Raw genomic sequence first — 19,835 nt, 5'->3', positions numbered from 1 at the left:
ACGCCACCACCCTCCAACACCAGGGACGCACCATGTGGGACTTTGACACTGCTGCCCACCAACACCGGAGATGCACATCGTGGAACTTTGTCACCACCGATGCGGACAGCTTCCCCAGCACATCAGGTTAGTGACTCTCGCATGCTACTGATTCCCTTTTGTGATGGCCCCCCAAGCAAGTTCGCCAGCTCAGCTGAACGCTACCACGAATGGCACAACACGCAAAATTGTCACAACAGACGGGCCACCAGTGCGTCATAAAGTGCACCGACAGCCACCACATAAACTATGCCTCGCTACGGCCACAGTGGAGGAACTTCTGCAGGCAGGTATCGTTCGTTCGTCCATCCGTCAGTAACTGGTCTTCGCCCGTACATTTAGTTCCCAAAAAGGACAGCACAGTGCACCTCTGTGGCGACAATCGCCGCCTCAATCCATGGACCGTATTAGACAGTTATCCGATACCTCATTTACAAGACTTTGTGCAAGTACTTAGTGGAGCACATATCTTCAGTGTTTTGGACTGCTGCAAGGCATACTTACAGAGATACCCATGGAACAGAGTGACATACCAAAGACAGTGTTCATCACTCCTTTCGGCCTCTATGAATTCTGTTACATGCCTTATGAAAATGTTTTATATTCCAGTCTCTGATCACAGTATCAATTCTTTATACGATGACTGGTTTCCGTCCGTAACGACCATCCTCAAATCTTTTTTACACCATGTCCTAAAGTGATAAGGCCATAATGGCATCGTCAAAACATATAAACATAATCAGCACATCATCATCACATGGATCTAAAATAAGGTGTGACAATGCTGTGCTGATTATATATATATGTTTTGACGATGCCATAATGGCCTTACCACTTTAGGACATGCTGTAAAACAGATCTGAGGATGGTCATTATGGACTGAAACCGGTCACTGTCTAAAGAATTTATGTGATCAGAGACTGGAATAAAAAACATTTGACAGTATTGGATCACTGTTTGTGTATGCGATTGTGTCGCAGTTGGTGAAACATGCCTTATGGTCTCAAAAACGAGGCCCAAACTTGGCAACATTTTATAGACTCACTTCAGTTTAACTGCACATATTGTTACACATACCTCAATGACATACTCATTTTTTGCTCCTCTGACAGAGAACATGAACTCCACCTGGCCACAATACAGGACTTATTGACACGTAACGGAGTCGAGATCAATAATGACAAGTCACAACTCCTCTGCACCGATGTCACTTTTCTGGGGTATACCGTCTGCTTGGAAGGTATACGCCCCCCCTTAGGACTGCATTCGCGATCTACCTCTCCCAGTGTCATTTCGTGAATTATGCCAGTTTTTAGGAACTATGAATTTCTACCATCATAACCTGTTGATGGTGGCAGCAATTCAAGCCCCTTGACTGACGCATTGACCGGGAAACAAACCTCGGGCAATCGCCGAGTACAGTGGTCTGACAACGTGGTAAGAGCTTTCGAAGACCTTAAGTCAGTATTAGCACGTGGTGTAAACGTCACCCACCCTTTGCCAGATTCCTGCATCTTTATTACAGCACATGCAAGTGATTTTGCAATCGGTGCAGTCCTCCAACAGCACGTTGGTGACACGACACAACCACTCCATTTCTTTTCCAAAAAACTATCTATGGCTCAACGAAAATGGTCAGCATTTGACAGAGAATTGCTTGCGGTTTATGAAGCTGTAAAATATTTCTACACAGACATTGAAGGAAGGAACATATAACAATTTTCACAGACCATCATCTCCTTGCGGAGGCTATCCATAACCCCACTGTTGACCTTCCCCCATGAGGGTTTTGGCAGATAGACTTAATTTGCCAATACACAACAGACATCTGTCACATCCGCGGTTCAGAAAGTGTGGTGGCTAACTACCTATCAAGTATCACTGCAATTTTGTCCCCCATTAATTTTGATGAATTGGCCTGCTTACAGGACAATGATACCGAACTGCACAACCTCTTACAGGACCCATAGCCTTCCCTCCAGATGATTTCCTGCAACCTACCAGGCTTGGTCAGGCCACTGTGGTGCAATACGTCCATGGGCAATGCCCAGCCTATTGTTCGCCCTGCACTCCTTCACCAAGTATTCACTACATTACATAACCTTTCACATCCTGGTGATAAGGCTGCTATGTGCCTTGTTACAGAACGATTTGTGTAGCTGGGGGTGAAGAGGGATTGACATACTTGGGCTCGTGCTTGTTCACAGTGCCAGCCCAGCAAAGTCAGCAGGCACACACAATCCCATGTAGGTAAATTCGACATCCCAAAAGGCCGCATACGACACATGCATCTGGATCTCGTAGGACCATTACTCGTGTCTGATGGGTCCAGGTATATCCTGTCTGTTATTGACTGCATTACACGTTGGGTGGAGGCAACACCCCTGCAGGGCATCACAGCGGATTCCGTACACATGCAATTGTATGCTCCTGGATACCTCGATTGGGCTGCCCTACATCCATCACCATCGACCAGGGAAGGTAGTTTGAATCCCTGCTGTTTAACAAACTCTGCGTACTCTGTGGGGTGGATAGACTCCGCACTACGGCTTACCACCCACAGAGCAATGGAATGGTCGAGTGGTGGCACAGGACTCTGAAAGTGACCCTCATGTGAAACGTCATTGAGTGGTCCGACGCCCTTCCCTGGGTTATGTTAGGAATACGCACGGCTTACAAGACAGACCTCCAGGCTTCACTTGTGGAGATCCTGTATGGCAAGACCCTAGACCTCCCCACAGAGTTCATAAACAATTAAGCTATCTTCGACCTGTCCGACCTCCCCGCTCTAGTTGAGCATGCCTGGACACACACAGCTGTGATCTACATGCCCCTTCCACAACCACATACATGTTCTCGGATCTTTCTGCATTCGGCACTGGACTCTTGCAAGTTCATTATGTTACGGGATGACACAGTCAAGCAAGCATTAGAGCCACCTTACACTGGCCTGCATCGAGTAGTGGCTCACATGGACAATAGTATGGACATTCTCATCAGTGGCCATCGGCAGACAGTTTCCCTTTAACGCGTGAAACCAGCCTGGATGATCGATAAATCTGTACCACACCCTTTCGAGTTGAGTGTTCCTCCGTCAGGTGACAACTCCGATCTCACACAGACTGCGTACTCCCCTGAACCCCACCATGATCATATGTGCACTGAGCCTACACCTGTGGGCAGCTCAGTTGTTGCATGTGTTGATACTCTGCCCTCATTTTACTCAGGCACTGCGTGTGACAATCCACAACCACAGGCCCAACCACATGCTGCGTGTGGCGTTACCCCATCGCAAGTGTTGGCAGCCAATGCCCCCACAGAGTGTTTCAGTGTTTCTTCTGAACAACATTATTTTTCACCACCATCTCCCCTAGTGCCCCCCTATGTCCACTGTCAACAAAATCTGCATCTCAATCAACACCTCTGAGTGCCCATGTGACAAGCTTTCTTGCAGCTCCATGAGGGATCCATCTTCGTCCTCCACATAGGGAACACTTCACACAAGTCCATCCCCACGTCATATATCACCATCCTGCTCACAGTCCCCATCCCAAATGGGATGATTACTGCTGGCATAGCTGCAACATTCAGCACCGACTGGATGCTCAAGATTTGCATCCCCCAGTGCTCCGCACTCCAAGGAGGGGGGGTTTCCTCTTTGGCGACGATCAACACCGAGTAACTGCCATCTACGAAGTGCAGAGTAAACAGTCTTTCGGGACTTGTGGTTCTTTGGTTTGGTATGTGGACTTTGGTTGCAATGTGCATGCTGTGAATTTACATCTTTTTCTTGCATTTTGTGTAATTCCATGAACTTAATAAAAGTGCCTGACCGTAATTGGTTGGAGTCTGATGTGCGCTGTCAGTCGCTACAGCCAGAAAACCCACACACATGTAACAGATGCAATCTTGTATCTATATAAAATATACAAATTATGCCACCAAAACATATTTTTTAGTACTTACTTTCAACTACAACAATGAGAATTGACTGATTCAAACAATTGGCACTCAACACTATGATTATACAATGTCAACACAAAAGATAACACAGCATGGAAGACTGCCACTATGAAAAATTCCAATAATGATTACAACAACTGAAAGTGGTGTGATTCAGCAACATATCATTGTGAGGATGAAGCCTTAAAAACTATTGCTGCTTTATTATGCTGATGGGAACTGGGTGACAATGCATATGCACATCACCAAGTGTTGTAGAATTAAAATGTTCTAAAGCAACATAGCATCCCATTATGATATTCTAGATTTTATAATGTTAAGAGCATTTTATGAGATTTTATTGTATTTACATTCTATACTGTACAATAGTATAAAAATACTTCTCATTAGCATAGTTACATTCCCTAAACCACAGGCAAATCTTACGCTATTAAGAGAGACTACAAGTTATACATATTTTGATTTACAACTTCAAATTGTATTAATTGTATTCATCGATAATCCATTTTCACTACTTTTGATATATATTTTTACTCTTCAAAATACAAGTTCGAGGGTTCAAATAATACAACTTTGAAAGCTTAAATCCTGCTCTTTCTGGCTGTGGCAAGAAAAAAGAATTGAACAAGGTATAGCTGAGGTACTGCCCCTACCCCCCAAAAATACCCTAAATTTGCACATAGAAAATATACACTGTTAATTAAATTGGATCCATATATAGACATCATAGGTATGATGTGACAAAAGAAATTATTCAGATAGTAAAGGAAGATGAATATATAAGTCATGGGTGACTGGAATTCAATAGCAGGGAAAGGCACAGAAGGAAAAGTAGTAGGTGAATATGGATTAGGGGGTAAGGAATGAAAGAGGAAGCCATGTGGCAGAATTTTGCGTAGAGCATAAATTAATCATAGCTAATACGTGGTCCCCCCCCCCCCCCATGAACCATGGACCTTGCCATTGGTGGGGAGGCTTGCGTGCCTCAACGATACAGATAACCGTACCGTAGGAGCAACCACAACGGAAGGGTATCTGTTGAGAGGCCAGACAAACGCGTCGTTCCTGAAGAGGGGCAGCAGCCTTTTCAGTAGTTGCAGGGGCAACAGTCTGTATGATTGACTGATCTGGCCTTGTAACACTAAACAAAATGACCTTGCTGTTCTGGTGCTGTGAACGGCTGAAAAGAAGGGGAAACTACAGCCGTAATTTTTCCCGAGGGCATGAAGCTTTACTGTATGATTAAATGATGATGGCGTCTTCTTGGGTAAAATATTTCAGAGGTAAACTAGTCCCCCATTCAGATCTCTGGGCAGGGACTACTCAAGATGACGTCGGTATCAGGAGAAAGAATACTGGCATTCTACGGATCGGAGTGTGGAATGTCAGATCCCTTAATCGGGCAGGTAGGTCAGAAAATTTAAAAAGGGAAATGGACAGGTTTAAGTTAAATATAGTGGGAATTAGTGAAGTTCGGTGGCAGGAGGAACAACACTTTTGGTCAGGTGAATACAGGGTTATAAATACAAAATCAAATAGGGGTAATGCAGGAGTAGGTTTAATAACGAGTAAAAAAATTGTAGTATGGGTAAGCTACTAGAGACAGCATAGTGAATGCATTATTGTGACCAAGATAGACACGAAGCCCATGCCCACTACAGTAGTACAAGTTTATATGCCAACTAGCTCTGCAGATGACGAAGAAATTGAAGAAGTGTATGATGCGATAAAAGAAATTATTCAGATAGTGAAGGGAGACGAAAATTTAATAGTCATGGGTGACTGGAATACGAGAATATGAAAAGAGAGAGAAGGAAACATAGTAGGTGAATATGGATTGGGGCTAAGAAATGAAAGAGGAAGCCCGCCTGGTAGAATTTTGCGCAGAGCATAACTTAATCGTAGCTAACACTTGGTTCAAGAATCACGAAAGAAGGTTGTATACATGGAAGAACCCTGGAGATACTAAAAGGTATCAGATAAATTATATAATGGTAAGACAGAGATTTTGGAACCAGGTTTTAAACTGTAAGACATCTCCAGGGGCAGATGTGGACTCTGACCACAATCTATTGGTTATGAACTATAGATAAAAACTGAAGAAACTGCAAAAAGGTTGGAATTTAAGGAGATGAGACCTGGATAAACTGAAAGAACCAGAGGTTGTACAGAGTTTCAGGGAGAGCATAAGGGAACAACTGACAGGAATGGGGGAAAGAAATACAGTAGAAGAAGAATGGGTAGCTTTGAGGGATGAAATAGTAAAGGTAGCAGAGGATCAAATAGGTAAAAGACAAGGGCTAGTAGAAATCCTTGTATAACAGAAGAAATATTGAATTTAATTGATGAAAGGGCTAAATATAAAAATGCAGTAAATGAAGCAGGCAAAAACGAATACAAACATCTCAGAAATGAGATCGACAGAAAGTGCAAAATCGCTAAGCCGGGATGGCTAGAGGACAAATGTAAGGATGTAGAGATGCAAGTCACTAGGTGAAAGATAGATACTGATAACAGGAAAATTAAAGAGACCTTTGGAGAAAAGAGAGCCAACTGTATCAATATCAAGAGGTCAGATGGAAAACCAGTTCTAAGCAAAGAAGGGAATGCAGAAAGGTGGAAGGAGTATATAGAGGGTCTACACAAGGACGATGTTCTTGAGGACAATATTATGGAAATGGAAGAGGAGGTAGATAATGAAATGGGAAATATGATATTGCATGAAGAGTTTGACAGAGCACTGAAAGACCTGAGTCAAAACAAGGGGCCGGTAGTAGACAACATTCCATTATAACTACTGACAGCCTTTGGAGAGCCAGTCCTGACAAAACTGGTGAGCAAGATGTATGAGACAGGCGAAATACCCTCAGACTTCAAGAAGAATATAATAATTCCAATCCCAAAGAAAGCAGGTGTTGACAGATGTGAAAATTACCGAACTATCAGTTTAATAAGTCACGGCTGCAAAATACTAGCGCGAATTCTTAACAGACGAATGGAAACACTAGAGGAAGCCGACCTTGGGGAAGATCAGTTTGGATACCATAGAAATATTGGAACACGTGAGGCAATACTGACCCTATGACTTATCTTGGAAGCTAGATTAAGGAAAATCAAACCTATGTTTCTAGCATTTGTAGACTTAGAGAAAGCCTTTGACTATGTTGACTGGAATATTCTCTTTCAGATTCTGAAGGTGGCAGGTGTAAAATACAGGGAGCGAAAGTCTATTTACAATTTGTACAGAAACCAAATGTCAGTCTATTTACAATTTGTACAGAAACCAAATGTCAGTTATAAGAGTTGAGGGGCATGAAAGGGAAGCAGTGGTTGGGAAGGAAGTGAGTCAGGGTTGTAGCCTCTCCCCGATGTTATTCAATCTGTATATTGAGCAAGCAGTAAAGAAAACAAAAGAAAAATTCGGAGTAGGTATTAAAATCCATGGAGAAGAAATAAAAACCTTGAGGTTCGCCGATGACATTGTAATTCTGTCAGAGACAGCAAAGGACTTGGAAGAGCAGTTGAACAGAATGGATAGCATCTTGAGAAGAGGATATAAGATGAACATCAACAAAAGCAAAATGAGGATAATGGAATGTAGTCGAATTAAGTCAGGAGATGCTGAGGGTATTAGATTAGGAAATGAGACACTTGAAGTAGTTAAAGGAGTTTTGCTATTTGGGGAGCAAAATAACTGTTGATGGTCGACGTAGAAAGGATATAAAATGTAGACTGGCAATGGCAAGGAAAGCATTTCTGAAGAAGAGAAATTTGTTAACATCGAGTATAGATTTAAGTGTCAGGAAGTCATTTCTGAGAGTATTTGTATGGAGTGTAGCCATGTACGGAAGTGAAACATGGACGATAAATAGTTTGGACAAGATGAGAATAGAAGCTTTCGAAATGTGGTGCTACAGAAGAATGCTGAAGATTAGATGGGTAGATCACATAACTAATGAGGAGGTATTGAATAGGATTGGGGAGAAGAGGAGTTTGTGGCACAACTTGACTAGAAGAAGGGATCGATTGGTAGGACATGTTCTGAGGCATCAAGGGATCACCAATTTAGCACTGGAGGGCAGTGTGGAGGGTAAAAATCGTAGAAGGAGACCAAGAGATGAATACACTAAGCAGATTCAGAAGGATGTAGGTTGCAGTAGGTACTGGGAGATGAAGAAGCTTGCACAGGATAGAGTAGCATGGAGAGCTGCATCAAACCAGTCTCAGGACTGAAGACCAGAACAACAACAACAACAACAACAACATTGATCATGCAGTAAAGGGAACCAAAGACAAATTTGGAGAAGTAACTCAGCGAGTTACTTCAGCGAGAAGTACTCAGCGAGAAGTAATTCAGCGAGAAGAAATAAAAACTTGACCTAAAAGAGCAGTTGAATGGAATGGACAGTGTCTTGAAAGGAGTATATAAGACAAACATCAACAAAACCAAAATGAGAATAATGGAATGTAGTCGAATTCAATCAGGTGATGCTGAGGGACACTTAAGGTAGAGATGAGTTTTACTATCTGGGGAGCAAAATAACTGATGATGGTAAAGGTAGAGAGGATATAAAATGTAGACTGCTTCTGGCAAGGAAAGCATTTCTGAAGAAGAGAAATTTGTTGATTATCAAGTATAGATTTAAGTGTCGGGAAGTCTTTCCTGAAAGTATTTGTATGAAGTGTGGCCATGTATGGGAGCGAAAGTTGGACAATAAATAGTTTAGCCAAGAAGAGAGTACCAGCTTTCGAAATGTGGTGCTACGGAAGAATGCTGAAGTCAATGGGTCAGTCACATAAGTAATGAGGAGATGCTTAATAGAATTGGGGAGAAGAGGAATTTGTGGCACAACCTGACTAAAAGAAGGGATCCGTTGGTAGAACACGTTCTGAGGCATCAAGGGATCACCAATTTAGTACTGGAGAGAAGTGTGGAGGGTAAAAATTGTAGAGGAAGACAAAGAGATGAATACACTAAGCACATTAAGAAGGATGTAGGTTGTGGTTGTTACTCAGAGATGAAGAAGCTTGCACAGGATAGAGCAGCATGGAGAGCTGAATCAAACCAGACTCTGCACTGGATACCACAACAACAACAGGTAGGAATAACTCGCTGACGGTTTGGTGTGACTTGTTCATATGAAAAGTGGCAGTGGTCAGTCAAACCTTGAATCTCAGAATTGTGGGACAATTTTTTTAGCCACTTCAGAGGCTTGTATCTACATTTAGGTGTGTGGCTACATCCCAAATTTTTGCTGTCACGTGATTCAGCATAAATGGTTGTCTATGTACATTTTTAAAAAATGACCAAATGTTTGCTAGAAATTTTAAAAAAGCCTAGGAAACCCGACACATCTGCATCCCTCTATGTGATGCAAATGTGAGTAGTCTCTCTTCTAAATCACCTAAAAATTCAACCACTGAAGACACTGAAATCAAATTTGGTATGTAACCATCAAAGACCATATAGAATGTTCACATCAAATTTCATTACATTTGGAAATGCAAGAGTGGGAACCCTTTTTAATATTGGTCCCTTTGACATGGAATGACCTATGAATATGATTTCATATTCACTTTAGTACAATTTTAAGACTGGACTGGCCGAATGGTTATTACAGGCAGTTTGTTTCTAAAACTGTTTTCAAATTTTTCATACTTTTATTGCCTTTGTCAATCTACATACCTAATAACTTCATCTAAAATTATCACATAGTATAACAGTTTTAAAGTTCAACTCCATTACAGTCCTTTAAATTGACTTCATTCAGTGTTTAGTTCTGATAAATAACTTCTTTTTAATTTCTGTAACACTGAAGTCAATATACCAGATTATAATGGGTTAATGGCAATATGACAAAAAGGATAGACTGCTACTCACCACATAATGGAGGTGTTGAGTAGCAGAAATGCACAACAAAAAGCCTGCTACAAACACACACACACACACACACACACACACACACACATACATATTCATGCAGATGCAACTGGCACACACAGACGCAACTCATGACTACTGTCTCTGCCTGCTGATGCCTGACTGGCAGTATGGTGAGTAGCAATTAATCCTTTTCATAATATTGTCATTGTAACAGGTTACTTATTTATGTTGTTCAGAGAAGAGGGGGGCCATTTAATTTTGTATTTCTGTTATTGTAATCTTTGACTGGATCAGAGAACATTCGTAACGTTTTAGGTATTGATACTTTCCATGTGTTTCAACTTGATCTCTTTGACAACCATGTAATACAGGGTGAGTCAAAAGTCCTTGGAAACTTTCATAAGTTGGAAGATTAAAGGGAAAATTGAAATGTGGTGATGGGGACACTGGTTTGACGTGGGGCCGCAACTGTTGGAGTGAATGTTATTCATGGCCGTCATCTTGAAATCTGCCATTTTGGATTCAAGTTTTTTTTTTTAAATGATTGGGGGGGGGGGGGGGTTATGACACATAAAATAACACTCGCTTGAGCTCTGGAATTGAGCGGCGTAGTTTGTTTTTGTCTATCTTGTACAGTTTAGAAGATATTAATGTTCAAAGTTTCTTTGATACCGACTCATGTCTCTCTTTGTTCCAGGTGATCTAAAATGGGTCTGACATGTGAACAGAAGATCAAAACCATCCTTATATCAGGGGAACACAGCTACCGAACAATAGCAGCTGACTACAACAGACGGCACCCAGCAGAGAACCAGTGTCGCACAGCACGGTGGCTCACATGATCACCAAATTCCGGAAAACGGGCATGTTCATGATAGGGCATGTAGTGGGCGACCAAGGACTGCCACCAATCAGCTAACTGCAACTGCGGTTGTTGCGTCGTTTGTGAAAAGTCCTAAACGATGTACCCGTCGTGTGGCCTAGCATGTGGAATAAGCCAAACCTCCGTTGTCCAGATATTGAACACCAATAAATGGCATCCTTACAAGCTGCATATGCAACACCAACTTCTACATCTACATCTACATCTACATTTATACTCCACAAGCCACCCAATGGTGTGTGGCGGAGGGCACTTTAGGTGCCAGTGTCATTACCTCCCTTTTCTGTTCCAGTCACGTATGGTTCGCGGGAAGGACGACTGTCTGAAAGACTCTGTGCGCGCTTGAATCTCTCTAATTTTACATTCGTGATTTCCTCTGGAGGTATAACTAGGGGGAAGCAATATATTCGATACCTCATCCAGAAACGCACCCTCTCAAAACCTGGCGAGCAAGCTACACCACGATGCAGAGCGCCTCTCTTGCAGAGTCTGCCACTTGAGTTTGCTAAACGTCTCCGTAACGCTATCACGGTTACCAAATAACCCTGTGATGAAATGCGCCGCTCTTCTTTGGATCTTCTCTATCTCTTCCGTCAACCCGATATGGTATGGATCCCACACTGATGAGCAATACTCAAGTATAGGTCGAACGAGTGTTTTGTAAGCCACCTCCTTTGTTGATGGACTACATTTTCTAAGGACTCTCCCAATGACTCTCAACCTGGTACCCGCCTTACCAACAATTAATTTTATATGATCGTTCCACTTCAAATCGTTCCGCACGCATACTCCCAGATATTTTACAGAAGTAACTGCTACCAGTGTTTGTTCTGTTATCATATAATCATACAATAAAGGATCCTTCTTTCTATGTATTCGCTATACATTACATTTGTCTATGTTAAGGGTCAGTTGCCACTCCCTGCACCAAGTACCTATCCGCTGCAGATCTTCCTGCATTTCATTACAATTTTCTAATACTGCACCTTCTCTGTATACTACAGCATCATCCGCGAAAAGCCGCATGAAACTTCCGTAACTATCTACTAGGTCATTTATATATATTGTGAAAAGCAATGGTCCCATAACACTCCCCTGTGGCACGCCAGAGGTTACCTTAACATCTGTAGATGTCTCTCCATTGATAACAACATGCTGTGTTCTGTTTGCTAAAAACTCTTAAATCCAGCCACACAGCTGGTCTGATATTCCGTAGGCTCTTACTTTATCAGGCGACAGTGCGGAACTGTATTGAACACCTTCCGGAAGTCAAGGAAAATAGCATCTACCTGGGAGCCTGTATCTAATATTTTCTGGGTCTCATGAACAAATAAAGCGAGTTGGGTCTCACACGATCACTGTTTCTGGAATCCATGTTGATTCCTACAGAGTAGATTCTGGGTTTCCAAAACCGACATGATACGCGAGCAAAAAACATGTTCTAATATTCTACAACAGATCGACGCCAGAGATATAGGTCTATAGTTTTGCGCATCTGCTCGACGACCCTTCTTGAAGACTGGGACTACCTGTGCTCTTTTCCAATCATTTGGAACCTTCCGTTCCTCTAGAGACTTGAGGTACATGGCTGTTAGAAGGGGGGCAAGTTCTTTCGCGTACTCTGTGTAGAATCGAATTGGTATACCGTCAGGTCCAGTGGACTTTCCTCTGTCGAGTGATTTCAGTTGCTTTTCTATTCCTTGGACACTTATTTCGGTGTCAGGCATTTTTTCGTTTGTGCGAGGATTTAGAGAAGGAACTGCAGTGCGGTCTTCCTCTGTGAAACAGCTTTGGAAAAAGGTGTTCAGTATTTCAGCTTTACGCGTGTCATCCTCTGTTTCAATGCCATCATCATCCCGGAGTGTCTGTATATGCTGTTTCGAGCCACTTACTGATTTAACGTAAGACCAGAACTTCCTAGGATTTTCTGTCAAGTCGGTACATAGAATTTTACTTTCGAATTCACTGAACGCTTCACGCATAGCCCTCCTTATGCTAACTTTGACATCATTTAGCTTCTGTTTGTCTGAGAGGTTTTGGCTGCGTTTAAACTTGGGAGTGAAGCTCTCTTTGCTTTCGCAGTAGTTTCCTAACTTTGTTGTTGAACTACGGTGGGTTTTTCCCGTCCCTCACAGTTTTACTCGGCACGTACCTGTCTAAAACGCATTTTACAATTGCCTTAAACTTTTTCCATAAACACTAAACATTGTCAGTGTCAGAACAGAAATTTTCGTTTTGATCTGTTAGGTACTCTGAAATCTGCCTTCTATTACTCTTGCTAAACAGATAAACTTTCCTCCCTTTTTTTATATTCCTATTAACTTCCATATTCAGGGATGCTGCAATGGCCTTATGATCACCGATTCCCTGTTCTGCACTTACAGAGTTGAAAAGTTCGGGTCTGTTTGTTATCAGTAGGTCCAAGATGTTATCTCCACGAGGAATACCCTGATCGCAGGTTGGAGTTCTGCCTGTGGGCTACTGAACAACACGAACTGGATCCTTTGTTTGCCAAGGGCATACTGTTCAGCGATGAGGCATGTATTTCACTTTGAAACGGGGAGGTTAATTGACATAATTGTCAATACTGGAGTGACATAAATCTGAACTGTGTTGCCTCAACTGGAGAACATAGTCCAGCGAAGATGATGGTGTGGTGTGGCATATGGGACACCCGCATCATTGGGCAATGTTTCAATTACAGTACCTTAACTACACCACAGTATCTGATGCTGCTGCAGGACCTTGTGTTCCCTTCCACACCGAACGCTGACGGCATTTTCCCATCTTATTTTCAGCACGATGGAACCCTCCACACTATGGCATTGGTGTCCGTGATTGGTTGGAGGAACAACTGCCAGGGATGTGAATTGGTCGCCGTCGTCCCGAGGAGTGGCCGCCCAGATCCCCTGACTTAACGCCCCTGGCCGCCTAGATCCCCTGCCTTAACGCCACTTGATTTTTATCTATGGAGACATCTTAAACAGATAGTGTAATGCTGAGAGCATCTGTGATTTGAGACACCTGGAGAAACACATACAACATGCCTGTGACCAAATTGCAGGAGACACTCTCCTCCATGTGCAGTCACAGTGATTGCGGCGACTACAGTTGTGCACTGCACGGGATGGACAACACGTAGAACATGTGTTGTAGCAGTCGGTATGAAGGTAATTTCCAAACTTTGAACATAAATAACCTCTAAACTGTAGAAGTAAACAAAAACAAAATACATCACTAAATTACAGAGCTCAAGCGAGTGTTATCTGATGTGTCATACACCCCCTTCCCATAAAAGACTTGAATCCAAAATGGCGGATTTCAAGATGGCGGCCATGAATGACATTCACTCCAAAAATTGCAGCCCCACAGCAAACCTATGTTCCCATCATCACATTTCAAATTTCCCTTTCATCTTCCAATTTATTAAGGTGTCCAAGGGTTTTTGACTCGCCCTGTATTTGTACCTTTGGCAGTTACAATGTGTCAATTATTAAGTGTGGAATTAACACAAAGTGCACATTACTGTAAATGCACCAAGGCACGGCAAATTTATATGGAGTATGTTAAGACAGAGTTCTGCATTATGTTGGATCACACTTGATGAAAATGTATTTTTGATCCACTGATGTACACTGTGTTAATACCATGGTTTAAAATTACCTTTTTAAACTCTCTCATTTTCTGCGATACTTGTGTATATTCTGTATTCATCTGTTTTGTACTTTCCACTATTTCATGTGAAGATGATTGTAATAAATGAAGCCAATAGAGAATAAACGTACATTTCTATATCTGATGGCACAAATATGCTTTTTGCAAAATATCTAAAAGCTGAGACACTCTACCACATAAAATTCTATTAAAAAATCATTTGCCCCCTACTCCATGCACGAACAGAATGAGAAAAAGCCATAATAATTGATACAGTGAATCCTCTGCCATACACTTCACAGTGGTTTGTAGAGAATGAATGTAACTGTAGATGGAAATGACATATGACACTGTTGCCTCTTTCTCATGTTCGCCGAACATACAAACTTTCTACTTGCTGTAGTTGCCATTTGTATGCTGGTTAACATTGTTGCTGTAACTGCCGTATGGTCTCTGACAACATGAACATCCTCAAAGAGGTTCGGTCTCTTTGTTGCTGTTAGGCCTAAAATATTTCAATCATTAGTGCACTCATGAACTATCAGTACCAGGTAGTTTACTTAAAGTCATTTCATGTTTTGTAGGATGTCTTGTGATGCCCAAAACTTACAAAACTGATTGTTCGTATGGTCTCTGACAACATGAACATCCTCAAAGAGTTTCGGTCTCTTTGTTGCTGTTAGGCCTAAAATATTTCAATCATTAGTGCACTCATGAACTATCAGTACCAGGTAGTTTACTTAAAGTCATTTCATGTTTTGTAGGATTTCTTGTGATGCCCAAAACTTACAAAACTGATTGTTCCAGCTGATTGTCATATGATTATCTCTCCTGGTGATGGAGGTATGACTATGGAACTGACCTGAAGGTAAGTAGAGTGTTAAAAGTTTCTTTTCCCATCCTTGATACACATAAATTTCCCCCAAAAAACTCATACCTGTAAAGTTATGACTTTTACAAGTTCCCCCTCCCTCCCCCCCCCCCCCCAAAGAACCATGGACCTTGTCGTTGGTGGGGAGGAGGCTTGTGTGCCTCAGCGATACAGATAGCAGTCCCGTAGGTCCAACCACAACAGAGGGCTATCTATTGACAGCCCAGACAAACGTGTTTCCTGAAGAGGGGCAGCAGCCTTTTCAGTAGTTGCAGGGGCAACAGTCTGAGTCCGGATGATTGACTGATCTCGCCTTGTAACACTAACCAAAACGGCCTTGCTGTGCTGGTACTGCAAACGGCTGAAAGCAAGAAGAAACTACAGCCGCAATTTTTCCCGAGGGCATGCAGCTTTACTGTATGCTTAAATGTTGATGGCGTCCTCTTGGGTAAAATAGTCCCCCATTTGGATCTCCGGGCGGGGACTACTCAAGAGGACGTTGTTATCAGGAGAAAGAAAACTGGCATTCTATGGATCGGAGTGTGGAATGTCAGATCCCTTAATCAGGCAGGTAGGTTAGAAAATTTAAAAAGGAAATGGATAGGTTAAAGTTAGATATAGTGGGAATTAGTGAAGTTCATTGGCAGGAGGAACAAGACTTTTGGTCAGGCGAATACAGGGTTATAAATACATAATCAAATAGGGGTAATGCAGGAGTAGGTTTAATAATGAATAAAAAAATAGGAGTGTGGGTAAGCTACTACAAACAGCATAGTGAACACATTATTGTGGCCAAGATAGACACGAAGCCCATGCTTACTACAGTAGTACAAGTTTATATGCCAACTAGCGCTGCAGATGACGAAGAAATTGAAGAAATGTATGATGAAATAAAAGAAATTATTCAGATAGTGAAGGGAGACAAAAATTTAATAGTCATGGGTGACTGGAATTCGGCAGTAGGAAAAGGGAGAGAAGGAAACGTAGTAGATGAATATGGATTGGGGGGAAGAAATGAAAGAGGAAGCAGCCTGGTAGAATTTTACACAGAGCATAACTTAATCATAGCTAACACTTGGTTCAAGAATCATAAAAGAAGGTTGTATACATGGAAGAAGCCTGGAGATACTGACAGGTTTCAGATAGATTATATAATGGTAAGAGAGAGATTTAGGAACCAGGTTTTAAATTGTAAGACATTTCCGGGGGCAGATGTGGACTCTGACCACAATCTATTGATTATGAATTTAAGATGATGGGACCTGGATAAACTAAAAGAACCTGAGGTTCTACAGAGTTTCAGGGAGAGCAAAAGGGAATGGGGAAAAGAAATACAGTAGAAGAAGATTGGGTAGCTTTGAGGGATGAAGTAGTGAAAGCAGCAGAGGATCAAGTAGGTAAAAAGACAAGGGCTAGTAGAAATCCTTCGGTAACTAAAGAAATATTGAATTTAACTGATGAAAGGAGAAAATATAAAAATGCAGTAAATGAAGCAGGCAAAAAGGAATACAAACGTCTCAAAAATGAGATCGACAGGAAGTGCACAATGGCTAAGCAGGGATGGCTAGAGGACAAATGTAAGGATGTAGAGGCTTATCTCACTAGGGGTGAGATAGATACAGCCTACAGGAAAATTAAAGAGACCTTTGGAGAAAAGAGAGCGACTTGTATGAATATCAAGAGGTCAGATGGAAACACGGTTCTAAGCAAAGAGGGGAAATCAGAAAGGTGGAAGGAGTATATAGAGGGTCTATACAAGGGCGATGTACTTGAGGACAATATTATGGAAATGGAAGAGGATGTAGATGAAGATGAAATGGGAGATATGATACTGCGTGAAGAGTTCGACAGAGCACTGAAAGATCTAAGTCAAAACAAGGCCCCAGGGGTAGACAACATTCCATTAGAACTACTGACAGCCTTGGGAGAGCCTGTCCTTCCAAAACTCTACCATCTGGTGAGCAAGATGTATGAGACAGGCGAAATACCCTCAGACTTCAAGAAGAATATAATAATTCCAATCCTAAAGAAAGCAGGTGTTGGCAGATGTGAAAATTACCGAACTATCAGTTTAATAAGTCACGGCTGCAAAATACTAATGCGAATTCTTTACAGGCGAATGGAAAAACTGGTAGAAGTCGACCTCGGGGAAAATCTGATTGGATTCCGTCGAAATACTGGAACATGTGAGGCAATACTGGCCCTACGACTTATCTTAGAAGCTAGATTAACGAAAAGGCTATTTACAATTTGTACGGAAACCAGATGGCAGTTATAAGAGTCAAGGGGCATGAAAGGGAAGCAGTGGTTGGGAAGGGAGTGAGACAGCATTGTAGCTTATCTCCGATGTTATTCAATCTGTGTATTAAGCAAGCAGTGAAGGAAATAAAAGAAAAATTCGGAGTAGGTATTAAAATCCATGGAGAAGCAATAAAAGCTTTGAGATTCACCGATGACATTGTAATTCTGTCAGATACAGCAAAGGACTTGGATGAGCAGTTGAACGGAATGGAGAGTGTCTTGAAAGGAGGACATAAGATGAACATCAACAAAAGCAAAACAAGGGTAATGGAATGTAGTCGAATTAAGTTGGGTGATGCTGAGGGAATTAGATTAGGAAATGAGACACTTAAAGTAGTAAAGGAGTTTTGCTATTTGGGGAGCAAAATAACTGATGATGGTCGAAGTAGAGAGGATATAAAATGTAGACCGGCAATGGCAAGGAAAGTGTTTCTGAAGAAGAGAAATTTGTTAACATCAAGTATAGATTTAAGTGTTAGGAAGTCGTTTCTGAAAGTATTTGTATGGAGCGTAGCCATGTATGGAAGCGAGACATGGACGATAAATAGTTTGGACAAGAAGAGAATATAAGCTTTCGAAATGTGGTGCTACAGAAGAATGCTGAAGATTAGATGGGTAGATCACATAACTAATGAGGAGATATTGAATAGAATTGGGGAGAAGAGGAGTTTGTGGCACAACTTGACTAGAAGAAGGGATCGGTTGGTAGGACATGTTCTAAGGCATCAAGGGATCACCAATTTAGTACTGGAGGGCAGCTTGGAGGGTAAAAAACGTAGAGGGAGACCAAGAGGTGAATACACTAAGCAGATTTAGAGGGATGTAGGTTGCAGTAGGTACTGGGAGATGAAGAAACTTGCACAGGATAGAGTAGCATGGAGAGCTGCATCAAACCAGTCTCAGGACTGAAGATCACAACAACAACAAGTTTTCTGTACCTAGTACTATGAGAGCTCCACTACTTTATAAGAGGAAATACAAACTCTGGCACTCTGTTGCAAATGCTTCTTAGCTGATCACTGTAATTTTAATAGTCTCACCAGTGAGATGCATTACTTTGGGTATGAGCAATCATTATCTAGGTAGGATGAAAATTTGCCCAATCTGAAGAGACTGGGATGTAAATCACACTCATTCAGTTATGTGTGCAGTGCTCACATGACCTATTTCAGATGACCGTACAGCTCTAAAACTGGTGACACATGTCCAGGAGCCCAGCTACTAACAGAATGTTTGAAGCCTTCCATTTGACTCAGGGTAATGGGTCATGGTCAGTTTCATGGGACAATATGCAGTTGCTTGCACACTGTTCTCTCACCAGCTCGAAGAATAACTTGTTGATTGAAGCCTCCAGCCATACTTGCTGAGTGTACAAGATGATGCTTCCTGTCCCTTGCGGCCATGTCTCTAATAGTTATTAATATTCATCTACCATTTTTTATTGCTTCCTTCAAACATGGGATGTAGAAGGTTTCCCATCAACTAAAGAGTTGCTCATGTAACACCTCCGATTATTTCAACCCGACCTGATCTGATCGAATAGCAGCCCAATAATTATTATTAATGTGACCGTGTACCTAATGGGGCTGGCAATCGGAATTGACTGCTACGGAAGTTGTTACTTTCCAGTTCGTCCTTCCCAAATGCTGTAATAATGAAATGTCTGGTAACAAGAAAAACACCAACACAGTTTCACTAATTACAAACCTATATTCATCTCAAAAACACAAAAAGGAGGAGACAGCCACTGCCTTCGTCATACATATTTAATTACGGCTAATCTCAGCACAGGTTTCTTCATTTTTCATTATCGTCACACGTTAATCCATCACTGCAATCCAACACTGCAATCCAGCACTGTAATCCAAAGAGATGCCGGTGCGGTAGACGCGAAACCAAAATATCAGCATTAGAATATCACTAATCACTTTCGTAACAATACTTCTTCACTTTCCCGGTATTATTCGAGCACAAAGGGGTTAAACCGTGGCGATGGCAACTCCCTTTGTCGTTAAAGCCTTGCATTACAACAACTAGCCTCTGCACACCTCTATCCGCAACATGGCACTGACTCAACTCCACACTCGCTCTTGCAACACGACACAATCGATTGTTCGCCCTATCGATCTGTGCCGAGTGCAAACTTATAGTAAGGGCCTACGGACCCCTTACACTCACTGGCTGTGTTTGTGGAAGACAGCACTTGGAACATACTTGTTAGGGGGATCTGTGTAATACCC

General features: G+C 41.9%; 1 pseudogene; it reads right to left on the bottom strand.

Annotated features, from left to right (window-relative positions):
* LOC126095690 (patj homolog) overlaps nt 1-18,998 on the bottom strand; it is a 69,785-nt pseudogene extending 50,787 nt beyond the window's left edge.
* Between the last annotated feature and the right edge of the window lie 837 nt (nt 18,999-19,835).

This window comes from Schistocerca cancellata, chromosome 8, assembly GCF_023864275.1.
Source record: "Schistocerca cancellata isolate TAMUIC-IGC-003103 chromosome 8, iqSchCanc2.1, whole genome shotgun sequence".
NCBI classification, from domain to species: domain Eukaryota; kingdom Metazoa; phylum Arthropoda; class Insecta; order Orthoptera; family Acrididae; genus Schistocerca; species Schistocerca cancellata.
This window is presented reverse-complemented; position numbering and strand designations above follow the sequence as displayed.